Genomic DNA, 26,534 nt, shown 5'->3' with positions numbered 1-26,534 from the left:
TGTGTGTGTGTGTGTGTGTGTGTGTGTGTGTGTGTGTGTGTGTGTGTGTGTGTTGTGTGTGTGTGTGTGTGTGTGTGTGTGTGTGTGTGTGTGTGTGTGTGTGTGTGTGTGTGTGTGTGTGTGTGTGTGTGTGTGTGTGTGTGTGTGTGCGTGTGTGTGTGTCAAATAATCTCGCTAGGTTTTCTCGGAGATGGCTGAACCGGTTTTGACAAACTTAGATTCAAATTAAAGGTCTCGTGGTCCCATACGGAATTCCTGAATTTCATCCGGATCCGACTTCCGGTTCCGGAGTTATAAGGTGTGTTCAATATTGTACACCGTCACTTAAACCGGCGAAACAAAAAACGTAAAAAAATTTCCAAACTGGTCTCAAAACTACACAAATCGATTCCGGCTATCCTAGTTCTCGGTATCCGATTTTGATCAAACTAGTCGCAAATGAAAGGTCTCCCCGTCACCCAGAACGCTATTGAATGATTTTGAGATCGGATGCTTACTTTTTGATTTATACAAAGTTTTATGTAAAAATTTTCAGTTTTTTGACAATGACTGTCACAATTGCCCTTGAAAACAGGATATGTTTTTAGTCTTAAATTTCGCTCGAAAATAGCTATCCAACAAGCCATAGATTGTTAGAATCGGTCCAGTTTTAACGGAGATATCGACAGTTTTGTGTAAGCGACTTTTCCCCCTATTCCAGTAGTAGGAGTTTTGAGCGCTGTATGACAAAGCCATGCTTGGGAGCTACGTGAATCATGATTTTTTATACTGTTACATCCAATTGTTTCTAAGTACCCAAAAGACTGTGTACAGCATGATATTTTGCCTCGGACCGATTTTAGCACGGTTCGTTTTTGGCAACATAATCGTTCGAATATGTAAACCAGATGATGGAAGCATTTTTGAGGTGAAAGCAATTCCATAATTATATTGATTTAAACTACTTACAGCAATAAATGTTGGAAGAACATAACACCCATATATCATTCGAATCAGTTCATCGAGATCAGCAAATGCATGTGTGATAAATAATTTCACTCAATTTTCTCGGAGATGGTTGAACCGTTTTCTACAAACTCAGATTCATATGAAAAGTCGTATACTCCCAAACAGGGTTCCTGAATTATGTTTGGATTCGACTTCTTGTTCCGGAACTACAGGATAATATGGAAATCTAAGAATCATCTAAGATTCAAAGGAAAAGTTTTATGATGCTATGACACATCTTGCTTTTCAGTCAGATTTTCCGGTTTAGGGTACTCGAGGTGATTAATATAAAAATGATTTTTCACATAAATTTATCAGGTTTATCGGGTTTGCAGATTGGGATAGTTCAGTTTTAGTGGTATTCAGTTTTCGATTCAGATTTAATTCGCATTACGATTTTTCAAAGATGTCTACACTGATTTTGAAACAAATGTATACTATACAGCTCCTCAGGTGAATTTATCTGACCTCGACTACACCGATTTTCGAATTCTGGTTCCAGTATCGAATCGTTTCTCAAAGCTCAATCGTTTTCTCAAAAAAGCCAAATCGTCAAAGACAAAATTATTAACTGTAACTTGATACGCTCAACTCTAGAGTATGTATCTTTTTTACCTTCGAGACATTCAACGCCTTGAATCAATCCAACGCAAATTCGTCCGTTTTGAACTTCGTCGTCTTTCGTGGACCTTCCGAGCTACGAAGATCGTTGCAAGCTGATTGACCTAGATTTGCGCTCTGTTCGACGTGACGTCTGTAAGGTCATTTTTGTCACTGATTTCGTATAGACTGTTCAGATCTTCTACAATTGTTACACTTAGATAGTCATCGCCGTACTCGTTTCCAACCATTTCTTAGAATACTCTCATCTAGAACTAACTACGGTTATTACAAACCTTTAATAATTGCTCCAATGTATTTGACCTTCATCATTCTCGTAATGTTCTAAAAAAGCTGTTTCTCAGTTATCTGTCTCGATAGGTTCTAGTAACTAGAATACTATATTTAGTATTAGTTTTCTCTCCTCATTGTATAATTTCGAAGTTTTAGTTTTAAGTTATTATGTATTATGTATTATTTGGATCATTCTAATCTGTTGATGCAAAAGATGAGGAGGTTTTATGCCTGTTGGAGAGAAAGTTTTAACTAAACTAGCTCCACTGGGCTTTTCCCTGCTCCACAATTACAGAATGATTAATTTTTGAAATTCAAACGGATATAGAAGATGATAATTCCGAAAAGCTTCAAAGTTGGACTCAAAACTATTGGAATTTATTCGTCATATGGCCATACGAATCGGTTTGGGTTATACTGGTTCCTGAATACCGGCTCTGGAAGTACCTTAAATAATCGTAAACTCATTGTACCGTAAACCGATTGTCACACTTTTAGATTCAAATTCGATCCGATTTGCAGTTTCGCCATTACAGAGCAATGAGTGATTAAAATCTCAAATTGCGCTTAGAACGACGGTCATTAAAATAATGAATGAATGAGAACTAAAACACCGAAGAATATTCATGCAAAAACACATGCGGTTTGATAAAAAAGGTATCATCTCACTGCTAGGTGAATTAAGCACGTTTTTTATCAAAAATAAATCATTTATAAGTACATTACGCTGTATTATTTTCAAATTTAAAAAAAATGTTGACGGGTATTATATCAGACTTTTAAAAAAATAATCAATCGAAAAACCATGCGTCTCCATCAAATTATCATCAGATGGAGACGCATGATATTTAGTTCTTAAATCATACACCACTCATCTTTAGATCTAAACATAACAAAAATAAGTGAAACATGTATACTTCTGTGTACTTACATTGATTTAAATATAATAAATGTTAGAAAAATTACTTATCAGTTCAGTATACTAAAAACTAAATATTTGTCAATTCAATAGTTCTGATTCATGTTCCTCCCTCATCGGTCCTTTTTTATGAATTTATAACCGTCCGTTGGCACACATGTTCACTAGTGCATTCCTTACATTATTGCTAGGTAAATCGTGTTAGGTGTGCGGGCGTGTGTAAATAACATTAGGAATGAATTTCTTTTTTTATTATTAATTACTTCAATACCCAAGACCTGAACTCAAGTTGTAGGTGAAAACGCATCGTATTTTATTCTGAAGGTAAGTGGTGTATTATTTCAGAACTAAATACTACGCGTCTCCATCTGATGATGATTTGTTGGAGACGCATGGTTTTTCGATGGATATTTTTTTTTAAGTCTGATATAATACCCGTTCACATTTTTTTTAAATTTGAAAATAATACATCGTAATGTACTCATAAACGGTTTATTTTGATGTAAAGAGTTGTAGTTGTACCAAAATATTAAGTACGAATAAAATAAATTCGAAAATTTTGAACATATTTTTTTTACATATAAAAATCATTAAGGTTTCACATAATACTTAAAATATTCCTGATTTCCAACTCCACAGATATGGCAGTTAAAGGGCTCAAATGTTGGGAAATTCATCTCCAATACAAATCCTATCAAACAAGTTTGATCAATTTAATTTCTGTTTTAGGGGCAGTTTTTATATGCAAACCCGGCTATACCCTTTTTGAATCTTCTAAATTGTGATTCAAAATAAAGGAAGTGCCGCAAAGAGTAGTAAAAAATTGTTGATCTGGAATCGACTTCCAATTCCGGAGCTAACGGGTGATCAGTATTCCAAATTTCTAATCGTAATTCAAGACGCCGATGCAAAAAACTTTTTTTTTATTCTTAGTTCTCCTCAAAACTGTTCCAATTGTCAGGTTAGTTTATAGCCAAATGAGCAGACTTGGGCTACACCGGTTCTTGGATTCCGGTTTCGAAAGTAGCGGAAATAGTGGTCAAAAACTTCAAAACTCACTATGTTTTCTCAGGACCAAGTATCGATAAGGAATATGAAATCTTTTTGTAAACCACATCTAGTTTTGAAATGTATTCATATGTAACAAAAGTCTTGCGCGTCTCTCGGATTACAAACACAACGTTGGAAATCGAAAACAATTGTCTAGGTCCTCACCAAATTCTGCACATACCTCGCTAGCTTAGTATGAATATGTATGATTTAGGAAATTTGCAACTACATTCAAAACAAAACGAATTGTATAATATGACGATGAGATGATTTCGTTGCAACTCCATTTCCTGAATTATAAGTCTGTGCATGAAGTCCTATTGAGGCGCACAGGCGACTGGAAACGCTTGTTTTGACGAAAGGAAACGAAAAATATACTTCAGGAATCTGTTTTCTCGTTACCTCAAGAAGAAACCACGATTGAATTCCCATCTTCCAGTTTCGTGCATGCATAGCATTTGAATTCCATCATCGGACCATCATTGGTCGATAGCATTTTTTTTCTTTCAGAAATAACTTCCACTAGAACCTTAAGAGTCTTAACTTTTTTCCCACTCCTGCAACGATAACAGAAATGGAATTCACTAATAGGATTGGAAAAGCGATTGTAAATTCCATCCTCGCAGAGCACCCACGGGCAGTTACTGGCGAACAGTAGAAGAATAATATGCGGTAAAATTCCCGCAATTTGAACTTGCACAAAAATGAGGGAGCTCCCACCCAACGAGTAGAATAATTCTCGTCAAAATAAAAAAACGGAAAAACAATTCTCTAAGAGATAAATCTTCTCCAATCTATTTCAATCACCTAGCGTAGATTGACAATTTTGGCTTTGAAAGGTTACCAAGACAATGGATATGATTCATCTATGTTTTCCAATTTTAATTACCCCAAACTGTGAACACCCATTCTAGGCCATTCTAGACCACCGCCAAAGGACAACAAAACTGCGGTACTCACCAAATAAAATCAATTAATGGCCTCATTGCTAACGGCAACGAAAATCTTCCCAAGCATACAGGCAGCGGTCTACTGGGATAAAAGGACTAGGGTAAATCTGACAAAGAACAATTTGCACAAACGCCATCGACAACGAAAGGCGTTTCGCATCGTAAAACAACAAGGGACATGATCATCCACCTCGTTTATTTTGCCTCCTCTTTTGTAAACCAACCAACGGCACCACTCGAGACTGGGAAAAAACTGTATGAATCACTGCTTTCCGACTATTTTCACTTTAAATTCACTGCCATGCGGGGAGCCGCAAGGGAGGAAGTTTTTCCATTAATGAAGTCACGATACAGTTTATTCGGAAAAGTTTTGCTCCTTCCCGGCCAGACGATAGCCTCAGCCCCAGGCAGGCCAGTGCCCGGGGGAGGGCGGGTTTTTCCTACGCCTCCAGTGCTTACGAGAATCGTTTGAATATTAAATCCTGCGATGGCGAGACGTGCGATATGAATCATGCATTTCTTCTGTGGCGAACCGGGCTATGCTGGGCTATGCCATGCAATCAAGGGAACTGATTTCATTTACATAAACATAGTAAGAGAATGCATTCGGTTCCGGAGACCGCACAGGAAAGATTATTAGTCGAACAATTACCGTGGGCTCTTAGTAGGATATGGAGAAGAAAACAAGAAGTATGAAGTTTGAGAATTTAAAAACAATACAGAGCAAAGAAGGCAAAAAAACTCTAAAAGCTAAGTGTAAAAAATATACGACAAAAAAAAGAAACTAAAGACGAGATGCGGATTCAAAGCGGAAGGACAATATAAATTATATTATTAAGGCACTTATTATTTGTTACAAACGATTCAATCATATTATACATATACTACAATATACAGTGTTAATCGAATTTACTCAATTGCTGAGAAGAACCCGCATGTAATCGAAAACACAAAACAAGAACACCACTAGCGGATGAAAACTTCCCTGGAACACAATAACTGCTAATTTCAATAATAGTCATGTGACACCTATCGGTGAGCATTCGTATTAACTTGACATTTGATGTGCTGCTCAATTGTAAATAAACAATCGAACTGTACACATCGGAGGGGCTCTCCGATAAAAAAAACAATGTTACTGAAAATTACTTATGTACCTAATTCTCGGTGTGTCTTTTATCGGGGTTTTTAACAGACACTTTAAACTTTTCAATTGGAACTGTCATTATGAAGTATTCAAATAAAATTGGTACCTGTGTCCGAGAGAAAGTTGTTAGGTATTAAATTTCTTAGCGCTTACTGTCATATTATTTCTGTAACACATGTCTAAGACCTTCTAAATATTTTTATAGCACAACAATCCACATCACTTGTGATGATGCCATACACTCTGAGACCACTTACATTCCTACTTTAAATGACGACAATTCAGTGCATAGAGTAGCACAGCCGATTCGTGGAGAACGGAAAACATCTTCTAAATTTATAGGACATATTAGTAGATGGTCATACAAATTTACACTACTACGCTGGTTCAGGCTCCGGAAGTAGTGGTCTGAAATTTCTCAGAGACAAATTAACGTTTGAGTACAGATAATAGTTCGAGGAAGCCAAATCAGGTGAACTGATTTAACCATAGTAGCGATGCTCATGTGAATCATGTAAGGCCATTCCACAGCGAATTCGGTCTTCAATCGCTTCATTAATGCACGCTAATACTAGTTTTTTCTGATTTGAGGTAGTCCTCCAAAAGTATGGTATGCTGACCCAAAAAACCGCCATTCTAATCTTTCCGTCCTATTAAGACACCCATCGAAACACTGGTGCCGCTTCAAAACACTCATGCTGACTTCAGTTTATTATCGGGTAATCATTCTTTTTTCTGGCGTATCATAATGGATTCAGCCAAACATGAAGTCGAAGTGCGCTTGCGTTTGTCTTTCTAGCCCCAAATAAGTATGTGTGGAATCAAGCTGCAGAATCTTACTTAACAAGGCATGCTCGCGCACTTTCTCTCTCCGGACGTCCAGTACAATTTTGTGTATTATTATTATTGTCATTTATTTTATCCAGGTTTCATCCTCCATTCTATCTGTTCTGCGCAGAAAGAAATTATGAATTTTACAAGTGACATAATTCTACAAACGATACAATTCATAACTACTTAACTTCTCAAATGACGAAATATTTCATTCGTACAGAAATTTACTGGTTCCGAGTGTAACTTGCACTCGGCTAGCAAGTGAGACTGTATGAATTTATGTTCACGATTTACCAGCCAAGCAGATATGTGCTTCTGTGGCTCAGTCGACTAACTGGTGCGCTTTGTTATCTAATGTTTTTTGGTTCAAGTCGCGTTGTTGCCATCGATCTTTTGATTTTTATTCCATTCGTTTTAAAGCAATATAATATTCAAATCACACAATTTTTCATCTTCTTGAATTTGTGACGCTCCATTTATGTGCATCTGATAAGATGTAAAATCACAAGAATTTTTTGAGCTGTGTGCTTCGTAGGACCTGCCGCTGCGTGCTTTATCGGTAGTGGAATTTTGACCGTCACGTAACTCTCAAAACGGTGTAAGCACCTTTTTTTCGTTTCTGTTTCTGATTTCGAAAGTGGCCAGCTCCCCTCGCCCCCTGTCGGTAACATTTGAAATATTGAAATTGTTGAATCTTGTGAAATTACAATTCAATTTACCGAATACTCTCATATCAAGAAATGAGCTAATGATTGCTTCATGGATAGAATAGAACAAATAATTCACCTACAAGTTTTATTGAGCAAAAGAAGTTTTAGTTACGGGAATAATATTTATGGATCTTTTTGCAATAATATTCATGCTTATTTTCCATCAAAATTAGCTACAAGTTTTCCTTTCGATAAGATTTGTCATCAAGCCAATTTTTATCACTGTATTCCATGTAGCTGTAGGACCATTTCTTATCATTTTATAATTTTGACATTCCCAGTAGATTTTACAAATAAGTTACTCTTCAATATGTTAAAATAGGGATGCCAAAACTTTTGTGACGCTTTTTAACACCTATAACTTACAAAAAAAGCTACGCATGTAACGATTTATAACGCTTTGAACTTACAAACGTATAACGCATGTGATGCTTCGTAGCGCCTTAAACTTATTTAAAGTAACGAATGTAAATCTTCGTTACGCCTCTAACCTACAAAAAAAGGCATGTGATACTTCGTTACGCCTGTAACTCACAAAAGAGTAACGTACGTAATGCCTACAACTCACCAAAACCTAACGCATGTAACGCTTCATAACACCAAAAACTTATACAATGTAACACATGTCACGTTTCGTAACACCTGTAACATACAAAAAGTATCGCTTCGTAACGCCAGTAACATACAAAAGATAACGCTTCATAACGCCTTAAACTTACTAAAAAGTTATGCTTGTAGTGCATCGTAACGCTTGTAACTTCTATAACTCATAAAAAGTAATGCATGTAACGCTTCCTACCGCCTATGAATCACAAAAAGTAACGCATGTAACGCTTCGTAACGTCTATAACTCACTAAAAAGTAACGCTTCGTAATGCTCTGTAACGCCTAAAACTTACAAAAAAGTAATGCACGTTACTTACTAAAAAATAACGCATGTAACGCTTCGTAACGCCTATAAAGTAAAGCTTTGTAACGTCTATGATGCACTAAAAAAGTGACGCATGTAATGCTTCGTAACGTCTATAACTTACAAAAAAGTATCGCACCTAACTTTTAAAAAATAACGCATGTAACGCTTCGTGACACCTATAACATACAAAAAAGTAACGCATGTAACGATTCGTAACGCCTAACGACTCACAAAAAAGTAATGCATGTGACGCTTCGTAACGTCTATAACTTACTAAAAAGTAACGCATGTAACGCTTCATAACGCCAAAAACTTATTCAGTGTAATACATGTCACGTTTCGTAGCACCTGTAACTTACAAAAAGTATCGCTTCGTGACGCCAGTCACATACAAAGAGTAACGCCTTGAACTTACTAAAAAATGACGCATGTAACGCACCGTTACGCTTGTAACTTACAAACGAGTAACGCATCGTAATTTCTATAACTCATAAAAAGTAATGCATGTACCGCCTATGAATCGCAAAAGTTACGCTTCGTAACGTCTATAACTTACTAAAAAGTAACGTTCTGTAACGCCTATAACTTACAAAAAAGTATCGCACGTAACTTACTAAAAATAAAAGTAACGCATGTAACGGTTCGTAACCCCTATGACTCACAAAAAAGTAATGCATGTAACGCTTCGTAACGTCTATAACTTATAGAAAAGTAACGCATATAACGCCTCGTAACGCATGTAACGCCTGTAACTTACTAAAAAGTAACGCATGTAACGCTTCGTAACGTGTATAATTTATTAAAAAGTAACGCATGTAACGCTTCGTAACGTCTATAATTTACTAAAAAATCGCTTTGTAACGCTCCGTAACGCCTGTAACTTACTGAATAGTAACGCATGTAACGCTTCGTAATGCCTATAACTTACAAAAAAGTAACGTATGCAATGCTTCAGAAAGCCTAAAACTTACAAAAAATAACTCATGTAACGCATTGTACACCTATAGCTTTCTTACCGCAAGGATCTAACCCTTATAACGGGTTTACACATTCATAATTCCCACAAAATAACTCATATGATTTTTAGCACTCAATTTAAGAAAATTATCATATGCAACGCTTTCTAGCTTCTTTAACTTAACGTAACGCTTCACATCCCACGATAATTTCGAGTGAAACGCTTCGTCAAATGGAACTTTTGGGGACGGGTACACCGCGATGGGTAAGTCGATGCTTTTCACACAACCCGCCTGGGTTCGATTCCCAATCCCGCAGCTTGTAGCCCGAAGAAGCGAATGAACTTAAGGTGAAATCCTCTATAATCGGAACAAAAACAAAATTCCATAGGATCTTTACTCAGGCGTTGACTCAAAAAAACTTCGTAAAGTATAGGGACCGTGCACGATAACAAGTAGCGCCATTAGTGGCGAATAGGCGAAAAAACTCTACTTTAGCTTTACACCGTTACCATATGTTCACGCTGAATAAAATAGTCAAAAACCTGTTTTAATACAACATAGTGGTGTAATGATCCTTTTCTCATATCAATCATATTCTCATATATAATACTGTGGTATACTATTAGAAACATTTCTCTCCGATTCTTAAAATAAACCAAAGAGATTGTTTGTGCATTAACTAGTATAACCTACAGAATGAAACAGTACTCTGACATCGATGAGAAAACGAAGTGAGTTCCACTATTTTAGGTATTTCGGGCACTAGAATCCGAGAACATATAATCAAGGGGAACGTGCCATTTGAGCCAATTTGTTCTGGTTCGTATGGCCATCAACTAACATGATTTTAATTGCAACCGAAAAATATACTTAATTTTCGGTAGGAGCATAAGATCATTCATTTGAACCTAAAATTAGGAATACCGGACCAAGTGTAAAAGTAAGTGAGATCCTTTTTTGAGTGTATGACTATTATCTGCCGTCGTTATTCGAAAACCGGGAATACTTTCGAGACCAATTTAGAAAACTTTTTATTCTTTTCGTTTCGACTCTTTAAGTGACGGTACACAATTTTAGCACACTTTGCAACCTATCATTCCGGAACCGAAACCGGATGAAATTCAAGAATTTCGTGTAGAATCATGAGACCTTTCATTTGATTCTAAGTTGGTCATCAAAGTCATTTTCGAGAAACACACGCACAGATAGATTGCTCAGCTCGACGAACTGAGTGGAATGACATATGACACTTGGCCAATTTTTGCTAGTCGTTTTTCAAGTGATTGTATAACCTTTCTATATGAGAAAGGCAAAACAGTTCAGCGTTTCAATAAAATGATTATTTGTTGCTAGCTTCGTGACTCGTATTTTCAATATACGTCAAACTGGCTACACGTGAGCATTTTTACGATTACAATTAAAACTGTGGCCCATTTCAAAGTTTGACGGATGGAAAGTTATTTGGGTCTATTTTGCTCTGAAAATAAAGTAATAGCAAGTGGTGTAATAACTGCAATTCAGGGAAAGTAAGAATAACTTCGAGATAAACTTACTTCATTTAAAAAATATTTAAACTTTTTATTGAGGTATTTTCTTTGAGTGAAAGAATAAAAAGAAATTACACAAAAGCAATTTTTACTAAAGGGCTGAAGTTAGAATGTTTTAGCAATATATTTTTCAGTGTTTCCGGTCAAGTCGATTAAAAAATTATTCAATGTGCTGAGAATATCGTTTGAGTGTTTGAGTTTGAGTGAATATGACAAATATTATACACAAATCCAACTGCAATGACAGAATGAATAATTCGAATCAAAATTTAATAGTCAGTCGATGTTGAACAATCGTTCGCACCACACGCGAATAGTTCCATAGGGTTCGGAAAAAAATCCGCAGAGAAAATACGCTAGAAAATATTTTCAAACTCAGTTTACAAGTTTTGCTATGGTAGCTTTATTTTTTCCTCTCGCCGCCTCGTGCGCTGTCGTCGCCAGGCCACTAAACCACGCCCTCGTGCACGGTCCCTATATAGCTTAAAAAACTAAACTACTATTTTGTGTATTATTATTATTATTGTCATTTATTTTACCCCGGTTTCATCCTCTGTTTTATGTGGTGTTGACTCTGTTCTGCTTCGGGGCCATCACGTAACTTGAAGTTTTGACCATCACGCAACTCTCAAAACCTATATCGCACGGTGTAATCTACGGTGTAATCAACAACTCCATAATATTTCTCAAACTTTCGGGAAGGGGCAGACCTTTTGCCACACTTCGGCAAAAGAATGCACTTTACCGAGATATCAGCATATTGCTTGAACGAATTTCGGAAAAGAGCATGTGAATTACTGAACAATCTGTAAAATGTCGTGTTGCCGACAATTAATTCGGCATTTCATTATGCCGAGCTCGGGAATCGGGAATTGATATTCCTATTATCGGAAGGTATTTGTAAAGTAGAAGCTGGAAAATGAATATCTCCCTCATTAATCAAAAACCGTGTACCAGAATAGCCGTTTGGCTGCCTAATGATAATCGCTACCGATTGGTGTAATTTTGAGACCAATTTAGATTTTTTTACGTTTTTTGGTTCGCTGCTTAAGTGACTTTTTAACACACTCTACCTTGTAATACCGGAACTGGGTGAAATTCAGGAATTCCGTATGGGACCACGAGACCTTTGATTTGAATATAAGTTGGTGAAAATCGATTCAGCCATCTCCGCGAAAACCTAGTGAGATAATTTGACACCCACACACACAGACATTGCTCAGCTCGACGAACTGAGTCGAATAGTATAGACACTTGTTCATCCGGGTCAATTTTTACTAGTCAATTTTCCAAGTGATTGCATATACCTTTCTATGTGAGAAAGGCAAAAAACGTTTACATATGAAGGGTGATTTTTTGCTGGTATCTTTTTGGCAACACTGTTTTTGACAGATCACTCCTGAATCGTAGCTAGTGTCATTGCCAAACTTCTTCAGTTTGGTGTATAATTTTATCATAAATCGTCGTTTGGTCTATAATTTAATCCTGAACAGACGCTGGAAAAGTTAAAGGAAGATTCACGATTTTTATCGAAAAATTGTGTTCAGCGACGAAGCTCATTCCTGGTTGAATGGATACGTCAATAAGCAAAATTTCCACATCTGGAGTGAAAACTAGCCAGAAGCATTGCAATGCATCCCAAAAAAGTCACTGTTTGGTGTGGATTATAGAACGGTAGCATTATTCGTGAAATACCGGCCGATATGTTGGAGTGTTCCAAAATTGGACCTTGCGTATGGGCCATCTAAAGCGGAACCACGGACAGCATTTGCATGAAATAATCTTCAAACATTAAATTATATTGATTGTTCTATCGATTGCAATAAAGATTTCATCAATTTTCTCAATTTTTTTTGCTCATTTTAAAAATCAAATCCTATACTTCTTAAAAAAATATGAGCACTTGACCAAAGTATATTAGAGTGGCAAAAATGCCTCCGTTACCAGAAATAAAAAGACAAAAAAGTTACAAAATCAGAATCGACCTTCTCCAATTTGGATGAAACTTTGCACATGGTTTCAATATGGCAAACCATAAGTTTTGAACCGATGGATTCTTTTTCAAATCGTTGTAACTCGGAAAACAATGGCGTTCAGGAAAAAGTTGTAGGGAATCGATTGGGCACTCTAAAAAAAATATTGATTTTTTTTCTCTATATTTACAAAATAATCCGAAAAAGTTAAATAAAAAAAAAACCAGGTTTTAATTTTTTTTATAATTTTTATTTTAAAGCTGTTATTAAAACCTACAGATTGATGGCTATCCCATCCGTGCCTTTTGAAAAATTAAGAAGTTACAGCTAAAACAGTTAGTTCTTCTCGTTGTAATTCGGAAACCGTTCATCGTACAAAAATGTCGTCCAGGAAGAAGTTGTAGGGAATCAATAGGGCATGCTCTAATAGTTTTGCATGTTTCTGATTCGAGTTTATGAAAGATTCACTTACAAAGTAACATATTTCAGGCTGTTCGGAATTTGAATAAAGACATTTACAGTGATGAAATGTTATTACTTGTCTGTTACACTTTAAAAATTGAATTAGTTACATCAAATGCAACTTTCTCGTGTGCGCGAACCAAATTACAAATACCGTACACTGCGACATCCTGAGCTTTCGTTAAGAAAACTTTGATTGCTATTCTGAGCGATGCCAGTCACATATTACTCAGTTAAAACTTGTACATCTTCTATCACCAGCGCTGTCACACACACGTCAGTTTCATGTTCAACACATAGCCGCTGACAGTATCATACAGACTGCAAGTTTTCCTGGTTTGACTTTGATAGCGTCGGGCAAAGTGAAAAAAATTTAAAATTTAATCCCATCCAAACCGTTAACAGCGGGGACGTCACCGACGGGACCATCAGGAGAGATGGTCTGGTTCGGGTAAACGTCATGTGCACGTACATACATGTCAGGGCTGGTATCATTGTATTAGCCCTGTGGAGCGGAATCAAGCAGAGCGAAACATCCTGTCCGCACATTTACCGATTTCCGCTGTTGGGATGGGAAAACACCGTTTTCACACAATTTTCTGGCCTGAGTGTGCTTGCGTGCCGGACGACAGTGACAACAACGCCTTCGGTGTCACTTCGCTTCGGGTAGAACGTTTTGTTGCTTTCGAGTGTCAGTTTGAATTTCGATTGAATGTAACACATTAGCTCCATCGTCGCCTCTAATCGACCAAGAACACACAGATGAGTAACTGCGGCACTGATCGTCTGATTGCATTTTTTGTCGTGAATACGACTTACTTTACCATGGGGCGCCTTTTCAAAATTTACCCTCTGAGAGAGTGATAAGTTTTTGATCGTGAATATCTCCTGTTGTATCTAATGAATCAACATAATTCTTGCTACATGCCATCGGAAATATAATCACAATTTTATGATAAAATTTTCAGTTGTGTGACATAATCTCAAATAGTTCAAAATTAAACTTTTCTGAAATATTTGGTATAAACGAGTATAATATAGTATAATGGTATAATCAAAGAGGATAATTCATAAGGCGCGTTTGCCTTTCTTGTATTTTGAAAGCTCATAGCTCAGTGATCTGTGGAAGGATTTACATGATCTAACAACCAATAGAATCGAAAATTTTCAACTTGAACGTGCATTGCAACAAAATTGAAGTTTTTCAATAGTACACTTTGTCCCGGGTTGGCGGTTCAATGCATAGGACGCTGGTCTTACAAGCCAGTTGTCGTATGTTCGAGCCCCGACCTGGAAGGATTCTTAGTGTCAGTAGGATCCATCGTACTAGCCATGCAATGATTCTGTACAATAAGAATCGGCTGCGTAGTCCGTTTGAAACAGAAAGGCCAAATTCCACAAAAGGAATGTAATGCCGATACTGGCTGAAAAACCTGTTTGATTTAACCCATGACAGCACCAGCCAATCAGAACGCGAGATGTCTGCATCTATACAAGAGCATCCATATAAAAGTTGAGTGATTCATTTTTCTTACCATTTGCTGAGCAACTGTTCCCGAAACAAGACACACGAGAGCAACATCGAGGACCTGTCGTCTCACTGTTTCTCGTTCTCGAAAACAAAAGGAAAAGGAATTTTGGCAGAGGGACTGTCCGTACACCGCTGCCAGGTATGAAATAATATATGATGCGAGAAATAGCTTTATTTAAGTAAAGCAGCTACTCTGAACGTAAGATTGTCAGCACGATGGCACCGAAAACCGGTAGAAAGGCAGCCAAAAAGTCCAGCAAGGCCCATCCAAAGCACTTCTCAGTGCTTTGCAGACAATTCAAAGCACTTTTCAGTGCTAAAGATTATCATAAAGAACTAGTTGAATTTTGTCGCTTTCCTACCATTTTCTGAGCAACTGTTTCCGAAACAAGACACACACGAGAACCACCTCAGATCTTGTTGATTGTGATAATTCAAGGCACTTTTTAGTGCCACAGATAATCAAAAAGAGTTAATTTAAATTTCAATATTTCATACCAAAAGATTCATCAAGATGGAAGTTAAAATAATTTGCACCGTCACTAACACATTCAATTACGAACGGCAATGCGAAAGTGGAAGTGATGATGTTGAACACATCTTTATACTAGTATGGGGTCGTGTGAAAATATGCCATGCGAAACAGGGTTGCCATATATATTATTATTATTATTATTATTAATATTATTATTATTATTATTATTATTATTATTATTATTACTATTATTATCATTATTATTATTAGAATTACTCTTGCATACCGTGGATCGTCGATACATTTCAGACCAGGCCATTACAATTGTCTCGTACTGAAATTTCGATAAGAATAAGATATCTTCGACCTTTATAGCTTCAATAAAAATAAACTACAAATAAATAAATAAATAAATAAATAGAATATTAGCTGTTTAATGTAACTAATCTGTACTTTAATGTAGGTGCATCGCTTCAAACTCTATTAGTAAAAAAGGAGACATCTTGCACAATTCATGCAATCAATCAACTAACTGATATTCGGAAAAGTGATGGGAGCGGAGCGTACCAGTTTCTTCGTATTCACGACATCCAGTTATGTCTCTGACATTACCCACCCGCCTTTTTTAGTAAATTTTACTCTTATAATAATATCTAGCAGAAAAAGTGTTAAAAGTCAGGATTGCTTTGATTTTGGTTAAACTTGGATGGAGAACCCGAATATACAATCTGCATTAATATTGATTCAAATCGTTGTAATTCGGAAACGAATAATGAATAAATTTATCTCAGATTTTTCTCGATATTTTCATTTAAACCTGTTATTGAAACCGACACTGTGACGATAATCCGATTCGAGTTATTTGAAAAATTAGTTAGTCGTTACAGCGGAAACAATTTATAGTTATTTTTAAGAAGTCAAGTTTGGGAAAATAAAACTGGATAACCGATGAACAATAACACCATTTTATTTCAAAAAACTGAATCCAAATGTTTTACATAATACAAAGCACCATTCGAGCTACATTTTTAATTGTTTTCGTTTAAAAATATTGAGAAATAAGTCGGTGAAGAAGTATTTTCGAGGACGCGTTTTAAACTGTATCTCAACGCAAAATAATCAGAAGTCAAAAAAGTCCAAGTAACATAGTTGTAGTAGATGTTTTTCTAGACCCCTACGTTTTTATTTTATACTAACTAATTTACTCGGCGTTGCACGGAAATGTTTCGTGAAGGCAAGGCCGAAAAAATTCTAGAAATTGTCACTCCCCATTGATACTCTGATTATAATGAAACACAACTTAAACGTCAACCCGGTTGAACAATACTCCGTTCAAGTTCAGATTGCGAACGATCAATGTCCCATCTCAGATCACACCTTTCTCTCTTAAAATAACTTCTTAGTAACCTCCGAGTTTCATATGTGTATGTGCTTGTAACGTACTTGAATTATTATGTACATGTGCTTGTAACGTACTTCCGTACTTACTCGTCACATTCGATCTACAATACTTTTGGCTTCCATGGCTATAAACACTTGCTACTCCCTCTTTATAAAAAATTCAATGATATCATTATTTCCACGTAATTGCTTTAAGTCCCGGGTTGGCGGTTCAATGCACTGGTCTTATAAACCAGTTGTCGTATGTTCGAGCCCCGACCTGGAAGGATCGTAGCACCAGCCATGCAATGGTTCTGTACGCTATGAATCGGATGCGAAGTCTGTTGAAACAGAAGGTCAAATTCCACTTCAGGAATGTAAAACCAAAGCTTTGATTTTGCTTTAAGTTTTCCATCTGATAATGATAATTTTATAACGAAAGGCTGTTTAACATCATAACTACATTCGTACTATAGAATAACTTTTCTATAGAATTTATTTTACTCCGGCTTTAATCATTGTGGTCGTTCACCGGGGAGGAAAACCTATTAAATAACGATTATACAAATGTTGTTGTAAACCTATTTCCATCTTCTTGAATCGACAGTTTTCTCAATTTAGATTAAAAAATGCACCTTGATCGTATGATTTCGTCAATTCAGATCAATGTTGTGAATAGTTATTCCCCCCCTCCCTCTTGTGAATATTTTTGGGAACCTCACTTAGTTGCTAGAAATATGCTGTTTTCGGAGTTATGCCATTTCAAACATTATAACCCCTTTTCGAAGACACTTTCTACATCTATCCCCCCATATAATGATATATAAGGTATGCGAAATGTTTCTAAGGCCTTCAAAAAATATCTATTTTCGTCAGGTTATATGAATTTTTTATGACCCCTTCTTGTTACTTACACTTGCTACGCTCCCTCTCCTATAAAAATACGCTTATGACTATTTCTGAAGAGCTAGAAGTACATGTGCCAAGTTCGATAGCAATCCATTAAGTACTTTCGGAGTTATACCGTTACAAACATTACACTCCTCTATTTATGGCACTTGCTACATCCACCCCCCGTATAGTAGTCATATCTAAGGTATGCAAAATGTTTCTATGGTCTTCAGAACGTATCGATTCTCGTCAAGTTATAAGCATTTTTTCATAAGCCCCTCTGTTGATGACACTAGCTATCAGAGATGCCAAAATTCTGCAGTTAGCAAGTATGTCTTGCTGCAGCAATTTTTCTATGAAGTATCATACGCTAAACTCTCTGTTTCTACGGTCTTCAAAACGTATCGATTCTCGTCAAGTTATATGAGCTTATCCATGACCAACATGGCAATCCGTTCAGTAGTCCCACAGTTATGGCGTTACAAACATCAAACATAGTAAGATTTCAATTTCGTTCGCTGCTGGTCTAACTTTGCAGCGCTTGATTTCATTACAGATCGAAGTTGATCGCGAAGGCCAAGCTTTAGGTCTTTGTATATCGTTTTTGTTCATTTTGAATACACTATTGTTCGCTACACTGTATTGTCTTCGTTTTTGTCGTCTCGACCGTAAGCGATTCTCGACTGTACCGAATGAAGTGTGAACTCGAACTGTGATTTTCGGTGGTTGTTTAAAGTCAAAACTACAATTTTCTAGCTGTTAAACCTCATTTATAAATTAAAATGAGATTAAAACTTTTACGCCCTTTCGCCATGGTGGACGAAAACATGCGTGTAGGCATGTTTTTGAGCTCTTTCTTCGTTTCATTTATCAATACCTCCTCGGTTTTCGCGACAAAATTATTGGAGTTGATCTTATGCTTCATGTTGGCCCAGAGAATCTCGATGAGACGCAGCTGGAGGACTTTGGGGGGTTTACTGATATTCGATATTCAGCAACTTCATCTTTCTTCATGGTGGAAGTAAAATCCCAAGTAACAATTTTTGTTGCCCTAGCATATTTATGATTGGTTTGCAACCAGAAATTTGAGAGATTGCAACTAACATCTAACCACTTACGTGAATCCAGAATACTTTTCTATCATCAATAAAAAGGCAGAAGAGTACTTTAAATCATGTTTATAAAGATATAAAAAATAAACAACAAAATAACCCGATGTTCAGAATGCTCAAAATTAATCCAAGTAGTGTGATTTCTCATTATTTTAAATTCATATATCATTAGAATTATAATATTATCCCAATCGATGTTCAATTTCTATATTGTTTTCTTCGTATTTATGATAGTGCATAGAACAAAAATGACTATTATGCCTTTCACTATTTTCGGTAAAAAGCAGTTTTGAAAATAGTAATATCCTTGTTTTATTTATGTTTCATACACTTCTTGAGACTTCTTATTAGGGGCTGGGGTCCACTAGGAGATTGATAGTACCTATTAGCTCTCTCCGGACAGTACCAGCCTAGATGCCGTGTGGAATCCGGCGAAAAAAAATGAACCAAGAATAGATCCACTGGGTTCCTGCTTCCATGTCGTAAAAGGCGACAATTGCAGGAGTTTCTTTTTCCTTTCAGTTATCAGATATTTTCAATGTTTCACTTCTGATTACTCTATTTTACTATTACCTACTATTACTTTACTTACTAACCTCTTCATTCAACCTATCAATTTCTGTCTAACTTCAGAGAAAAGTTTTATTTGGAATGTTTTCTTCTTCCATGTTATTGATTGTCTTTCAGGATAATAAATTGAATGATAAAAATCAACTATTGCGCAAATACGTTTGTTCGAGCTGATCTTGACAGCTCAAAGAATGAATTGGTAATGAAAATTTAGCACCACTGCACAGCTTACTTCGATGACAGAAAAAACGTCGCTTGTCAAGCAATGGCGCTAATGATTCCGCCTTTTTGTTTCCTGGACGCGCGAGATTTTAGTTAAGGAGGGAAAGAGCTAAGGTTCGCATCGGTTGTGCTATATCATGAAGTGATTTACAATTAATGTTAATAAAGTTCACTAATGTTAAGAATGTGTTGTATTTGTATCTCAATTACTAAAGAACGATAAAGTTCCGCTCGGATTATTCCCAAAGGCCGATCGAAGTTGTAGGTTTACAGTCTGCGGCCCATACAAAAAATGGTCCTTCGAACCGGATATGCGATTCAGTGAAGAACGGGAATCGAATTCGGAAGTTTCGCAAATGTCGTGAGTGATTGAAAGCAAACACTGAAAATAGTGAACTTAAAAATGCACTCGAGTTGCCGTTGCCATTTTGTGAAAAGTGCGAACGTGTCGTCGTGTAAATGAAAAAGTGAGCCTGCGGAAGACGCCATCAGTACAAGCTGTGGGTCGCCGCTAAAAACAGAACTAAAGAAAGTGAAAGTGTGTGAAGTTCCTGATAGGAGGAAGATAGTTCCTGTTTCAAGCATAAGGCTTGAAATATTTCCGCTTTGGTCCTAATGCGGGAGTCTGATCCTGTTTCATCCGTCCATCCAGGTAATCCAGTGGAAAGGGCTGCTGTTAGTTCTGCACTTGGGCAGTCTACATCAGATCGTTCCACTCCAAAGAGAAGGAAGCAGAAGAAGAAGGTAAAGCTCGAAGAAAGGTTGCTAACAATGGCGCAACTTGAAACGCTTGTTCACCGCCGCGGATTGGCCAAAGGTAAGGTGACCAAGATTTATAACAATGTTGCTCGAATATCAAAAATACAACGAATGTCTATGACCATCGCTCGCTTTCCTTCGCCTTTGTTCGATAATCGTTCTGGTATCCTTACTTGTCCGTATATTCGGGCGCGAACAAAGCCGACGCTGCTTCGTTACTTGCACGAATATCTATCGCCCTTATTCTGAATAACGACGTATTGATTTTTCGATCGAATGTGGTTCGATCGAATCATAGCTACCTTTGATTTTGCTAGCGTTATGGAGAATACAAATGAAATACGAGGGAAAATACGATACGACGTTATTCAGAATAAGGGCGTATTCCTTGCAGTTGTTATTCGCATTGGACATACCCCCGAATGACTTAACGCGAATATCGAGCGAATATTCATACAGCGATCATCGCCAAACCTAATTCGCGATGATCGTTCGTGCTGTCTTTGAAACATGCAAATTAAGATGTTTCCCCCCGCACTATTACCATAGTCTTATGTGTATGTGATGAACCATATTCCAGCATTCTCCCATTACTGCTATCGAACGAGATATGATGAATTTATTAGATGAAGAATGCTTCGCGAAGAATGAAACCAACGATCTTCGCCGTGACGCTATTCGAACCAATTCGAAGAATAAAATAAATGAACGAATGACAAACGAATGTATAAAACGAAAATGCACGATGTATACCAGCAGCGAAGAATGGATTAGTATATTCGGGTTCTCTACGATTATTGCTTATTCCTTTTGCACCCTTCTCTCTTTCGAGCAGTGAATAGTTCAACGTTGTTCGAGACTGGCATATTCGAAGGCAGTATAATCACAGCAAGGATGCGTGAATGAATTAGTTACACGAAGAATATTTGCAACATTGATTTATAATACCATTATACCACAAGAAGCAGAGGAAGTTCCCGTGCTAAGCCAAGCCCAGATCAAAGTCTTCACCAAGAAGCTTGATTCTGTTAGAAGAGAGTATGAAGATTTGCACGAGAAGAATTTGTCTTTAGTGTCCGCCGAGGACATGACTAATCATGATGGGCATTTTGAAGACTTCGACAAGCTTTGTGACACGGTTGCCATCATGCTAGAAGAACGTGCTGAAATGCAAACTATTCCAATCCAGGCAGTCGTTGCACGACAAAACGCTTCTGCTCCTTTAGTAGTGCACCAACCTCTTAGAATGCCAATCCCAACATTCGATGGAAGGTATGAGAGCTGGCCTAAATTCAAGGCCATGTTCTTAGATCTGGTCGACAAGGCCCCCGACCCACCAGCTGTAAAACTATACCATCTTGATAAAGCATTAGTGGGTAGTGCAGCTGGCTTGATAGATGCAAAGACCATCAATGAAGGTAACTACGCCCACGCGTGGGAAATTCTTGAGGAAAGGTACGAAAACAAGCGCCACGCAATCGATGCACACATCAATGGATTATTGCACCTAACCAAGATGACCAAGGAAAACCATGTCGAGCTCCGAAATTTGGTAGAAGAGTGTACCAGGGACGTCGAAGGCTTGAAATTTCTTGAGCAACCGTTTACAGGAGTGTCTGAGCAGATCGTAGTTCATCTGCTTGCAGCAGCATTGGATAAAGAGACCAGAAGGCGTTGGGAGTCGACCGTCAAGCATGGCGAACTTCCAGGATATGACATCATGCTGAAATTCCTGAAAGATCAGTGTTTCGTTTTAGAAAGATGCGAATATACCAACCCTAAACAGACGCAATATCAAATCAAGCAAACCGTCACATCGAATAAGGCATTTGCTAAGTCCCACGCAACCGTGGCTTCATCAGAAAACGAGCTTCAATGTGATTTCTGTGGTAAAGGTCACCAGAATTACACGTGTCCTGAGTTTAAGGCTCTAACAACGCAGCAAAGGCTGGCCAAAGTTCGAGAACGGAACGTCTGTTTCAACTGCATGAGAAAGGGACATCGTAGCAGCAAGTGCCCATCCGACAAAACCTGCTTTAAGTGCAAACGACGACATCACAGTCTTATTCACTTCGAGGAGAAGAAAAATCCGCCTGTAGAAGAAAGGAAACCGATGAGTGAATCCGAATCTGTCCAGACCAAAAATACACCAGAGAAAGTAGATCAACCAGTGCAACTGACTACTGCATCCTGCTCCAATGAATTTTCAATGCAGTCCGTTCTGCTTCTTACCGCCGTGGTAGAAGTCATGGACAGACACTACAAGCCCCACCAGTGTAGAATCTTGTTGGATAGCGCATCCCAAGCCAATCTCATTTCTCGATCAATGATGAACAAGTTAGGATTAAAGGAGCTTCCGTCGAATGTCACCGTGAAGGGTGTAAATTGTACCAGTACTCATTCATCGACTAGCAGCGTGGTAGAGATCCGATCCTACTACTCCGACTTCCGAGCCAGCGTTCAATGCTTAGTGACTGATAGAGTGACAGCAAGTTTACCCTCGTCAAGCTTCGATGTCAGCAACTGGATTCTTCCAGCAGGTGTTAAATTAGCCGACCCGACTTTCAATCAATCTGGCGAAATCGACATGCTAATTGGAAGCCAATGGTTCCTGAAGCTGCTGCTCCCCGGGGAGATATCGTTGACTGAAAATCTCCCAATCCTCAAGGAGACTCAGTTTGGCTGGGTCATAGGTGGTAGTTACATGGGAAATACGACATCCGAGATGGTTATTTATTCCCATTCTGTAACCGTCGACGATTTGGATAAGCTGATTCGTCGATTCTGGGAGTTAGAAGAAATTTCCAGTCCAAACCAAAGATCCAGTGAAGAAATAGAATGTGAGCAACATTTCATGTCCACCCATCGACGAGATGCATCTGGGAGATATGGGGTGCAGCTACCACTCAAAGAGTGTTCCAGCAAGCTTGGTGATTCCAGAGTTATGGCACTTCGACGATTTTACGCTTTAGAAGGAAGGTTGACCAAACATCCGGATCTGCAGCGACAATATATCGAATTTATGACGGAATATGAAGAACTTGGACACTGCAAGGAGGTGTTTGAATGCCACGATAAGCCTGATATCAACAAGTGGTACCTACCGCATCATGCTGTAATCCGTCCGTCGAATACCACTACAAAGTGTCGTGTTGTATTCGATGCCTCTGCAAAGATTTCTGGTCTGTCCTTGAATGACGTCATGAAAGTAGGTGCTATTACCCAAAGTGATTTGCAATCGATCGTCTTGCGCTTCCGCAAGCCTCGTTATGTGATGACTACGGACGTAGAGAAAATGTACAGACAGGTGGTTGTGGACAACTGTCACTCTCCTTTGCAACGAGTATTCTGGCGAAAGGATTCATCTGCTCCCATCCGTGTTTTAGAATTGACAACCGTCACCTACGGTACTTCTTGTGCTCCTTTCCTAGCAACTAGAGCACTCAACCAACTTGCCATCGACGAGAAAGAAAAATTCCCAATGGCATCTGAAGTAGTCGAAAGGAGCTTTTACGTCGACAATGCTCTGTTTGGCTATGATGAAATATCTCAAGCATACGAAGCCCAAATACAGTTGATTCAATTGCTCAAGGCGGGTGGGTTCCACTTGCATAAATGGTCATCGAATAGTTTGGAGCTGTTACGTGCCATTCCTGAAGCGGACCGAGAGCAGCTGGTCAGCTTTGCACAATCGGGAGCGAATGAAGTAATAAGCATGCTGGGATTGATGTGGGACCCTACGACTGACGAATTGCTATTCGTGTCTATGCCCTCCTGTGACATCACGATACCAACCAAACGACAAGTCCTATCGCTTATTGCTAGAATGTTTGACCCCTTAGGATTGGTGTCTCCAGTGGTTGTCATTGGAAAATTTGTGATGCAGCTAACCTGGAAGGAAGACATCGATTTTGATGAACAGATCAAGGGAGAGCTACTTCAAGAATGGGGACATTTCCTTGCAGCGATAGTCGGAATCAATTTACTGCGTATACCACGTCAAGTAGTAGTGACAAGTGCCCCCAGGTTCGAGCTGCATGGGTTTGCTGACGCATCCCAAAGGGCGTTGGGTGCTTGTGTTTATATCCGATCTGTGGTTTGTGATGAAGAGGCAATTGTTCGTCTTCTGTGTGGAAAGTCCAAGGTAGTTCCAAAGGCAGCTCTAACTATTCCCCGCAAGGAGCTAGTTGCTGCTTTACTTCTCCATCGTCTTGTGCGAAAAACTGTGTCTGCGATGGACTTGTGCTTCCATTCTATTGTACTGTGGTCAGACAGTCAGGTGGTTTTAGCATGGCTGAAGAAAAAACCGAGCATGTTAGACACTTTTGTTGGAAATCGTGTAAGTGAAATTACCTCTACGAAGGAGGAATTTGAATGGCGATATGTACGAACCAACGAGAATCCAGCTGATGTTATATCGCGAGGTCAGTCTGCCACCAAGTTAGCGAAGAACGATTTGTGGTGGAATGGCCCATTGTTCTTGCGAAGTGATTCGTATGAAAGAGATATTCCTCCCCTACTCTGCGATGGAGAGATTCCAGAAATGAAACGTGTTGCCGTTGTTTATACAGTAGTGTATCTTGAAAAATTACCTGTATTTACAAAATTCGAGTCCTTTAGAAAGTTACAACGTGTTATTGCGCATGTGTTGCGTTTCTGCAAGAACGCGTCAAAAAAGAGCCAGAATGAGCGTGTTTTGCAGCGTTTTCCTACAGTGAATGAGTTAAACGAATCTATGAAAGTGATTGTCCGAGTAATCCAGTACCAGGAGTTTGGAGAGGAAATCGTCCGGGTTCAGTCTAGTGAACCTTGCAAGAGATTGTCCGCGATGAATCCTGAACTCTACGACGGCATGTTACGAGTTGGTGGTCGTCTGCGTCATTCCAAATTACCATTTCCGAATAAGCATCAATGGATTCTGCCGAATCACCATCCTGTAGTTGACAGCCTAATTACCGCACTTCATCGGGAAAATCTGCATATTGGACCAACCGCCCTCCTTGCAACAATTCGTCGTGAATTTTGGATTCCTAAGGGTCGTTCTGCAGTTCGAAAGGTTACGTCTAAATGTGTTCAGTGTTTTAAGACCAAACCAATGACAGTAGGTCAGTTCATGGGAGATCTTCCAGCGAGCCGTTGTGATCGAGCTCTGGCGTTTGAAAGGGTTGGTCTTGATTTTGCGGGTCCAATCCTCTTGAAGCAGACTGGTCGGAAGGGCATGATGGTAAAGGGCTATATCTGTGTCTTTGTGTGTATGGTGACAAAGGGTATCCATCTAGAAGTCGTTGAAGGATTATCCACTGATTCATTCATTGCGGCGCTGCTCCGATTTATATCTCGACGAGGTGTTCCCGAGTACATTTATTCGGATAATGGCACCAATTTTGTGGGTGCAAAAAACCAACTGCGGGAGCTTTACCTACTTTTCAAACAGCAACTTATGGAACAAAAATTGTTTGAATTCTGCCAACCACGAAGGATCAAATGGAAAATGATTCCTCCAAGCGCCCCCCATATGGGAGGAATATGGGAGGCAGGAGTGAAAAGCGCCAAATCCATCTTGAAGAAGATATGCCAAACCACGTCCCTCAACCTGGTCGAGTTCTCAACCCTGCTCTGCCAGATTGAGGCAAATTTGAATTCACGTCCATTGTATGCCCATTCGGGAGATGCCATGGACCTTGAGCCTCTCACTCCAGGGCATTTGATGATCGATCGTGTCGTGACAGCCATTCCAGAGCCGAAGTACGATGGGGTTCCGGAAAACAGGTTGTCTCGTCTACAGTATGTACAGCAGCTTCGAAATAATTTCTGGAGACGCTGGTCAAGTGAATATCTGATGGAGCTACAGACCAGGTCAAAATGGACACGGAAGGTGGTCAATGTACGAAGCGGAATGATGGTGATTATAAAGGAAGATAATTTACCAGCCTGTTCTTGGAAACTGGGGAGAATTAAAGAAGCTTTTCCTGGTAGAGATGGTTTGGTGCGAGTTGTGGATGTCCGGACAAGGGCAGGAATTCTTCGACGTCCTGTTCACAAGCTTGCATTGCTTCCCATTTTTGACAATGTTTCGTCTTCAAGTTCTTCTAGTTCCAGCGTTCGCCCGGGGGAGAATGTTCGAGCTGATCTTGACAGCTCAAAGAATGAATTGGTAATGAAAATTTAGCACCACTGCACAGCTTACTTCGATGACAGAAAAAACGTCGCTTGTCAAGCAATGGCGCTAATGATTCCGCCTTTTTGTTT

At 38.6% G+C, this 26,534-nt stretch overlaps 1 protein-coding gene and 1 long non-coding RNA gene across 2 annotated transcripts in view; both read right to left on the bottom strand.

Annotated features, from left to right (window-relative positions):
• LOC131432704 (uncharacterized) overlaps nucleotides 1-26,534 on the bottom strand; it is a 254,563-nt gene that overhangs the window by 59,108 nt on the left and 168,921 nt on the right. The window lies entirely within an intron of this gene.
• LOC131432705 (uncharacterized) lies at nucleotides 24,465-26,415 on the bottom strand. Its single transcript, XR_009229948.1, has 4 exons — nucleotides 26,213-26,415; nucleotides 24,878-26,130; nucleotides 24,639-24,806; nucleotides 24,465-24,579 (listed from the first exon to the last, which is right to left on the bottom strand). It is a non-coding gene; the product is annotated as an uncharacterized LOC131432705 (long non-coding RNA).

The sequence above is a fragment of the Malaya genurostris genome, chromosome 2 (genome assembly GCF_030247185.1).
Source record: "Malaya genurostris strain Urasoe2022 chromosome 2, Malgen_1.1, whole genome shotgun sequence".
NCBI lineage: Eukaryota > Metazoa > Arthropoda > Insecta > Diptera > Culicidae > Malaya > Malaya genurostris.
Note: the sequence above shows the minus strand (reverse complement) of the source record. Positions and strands in the feature narration are given on the sequence as shown.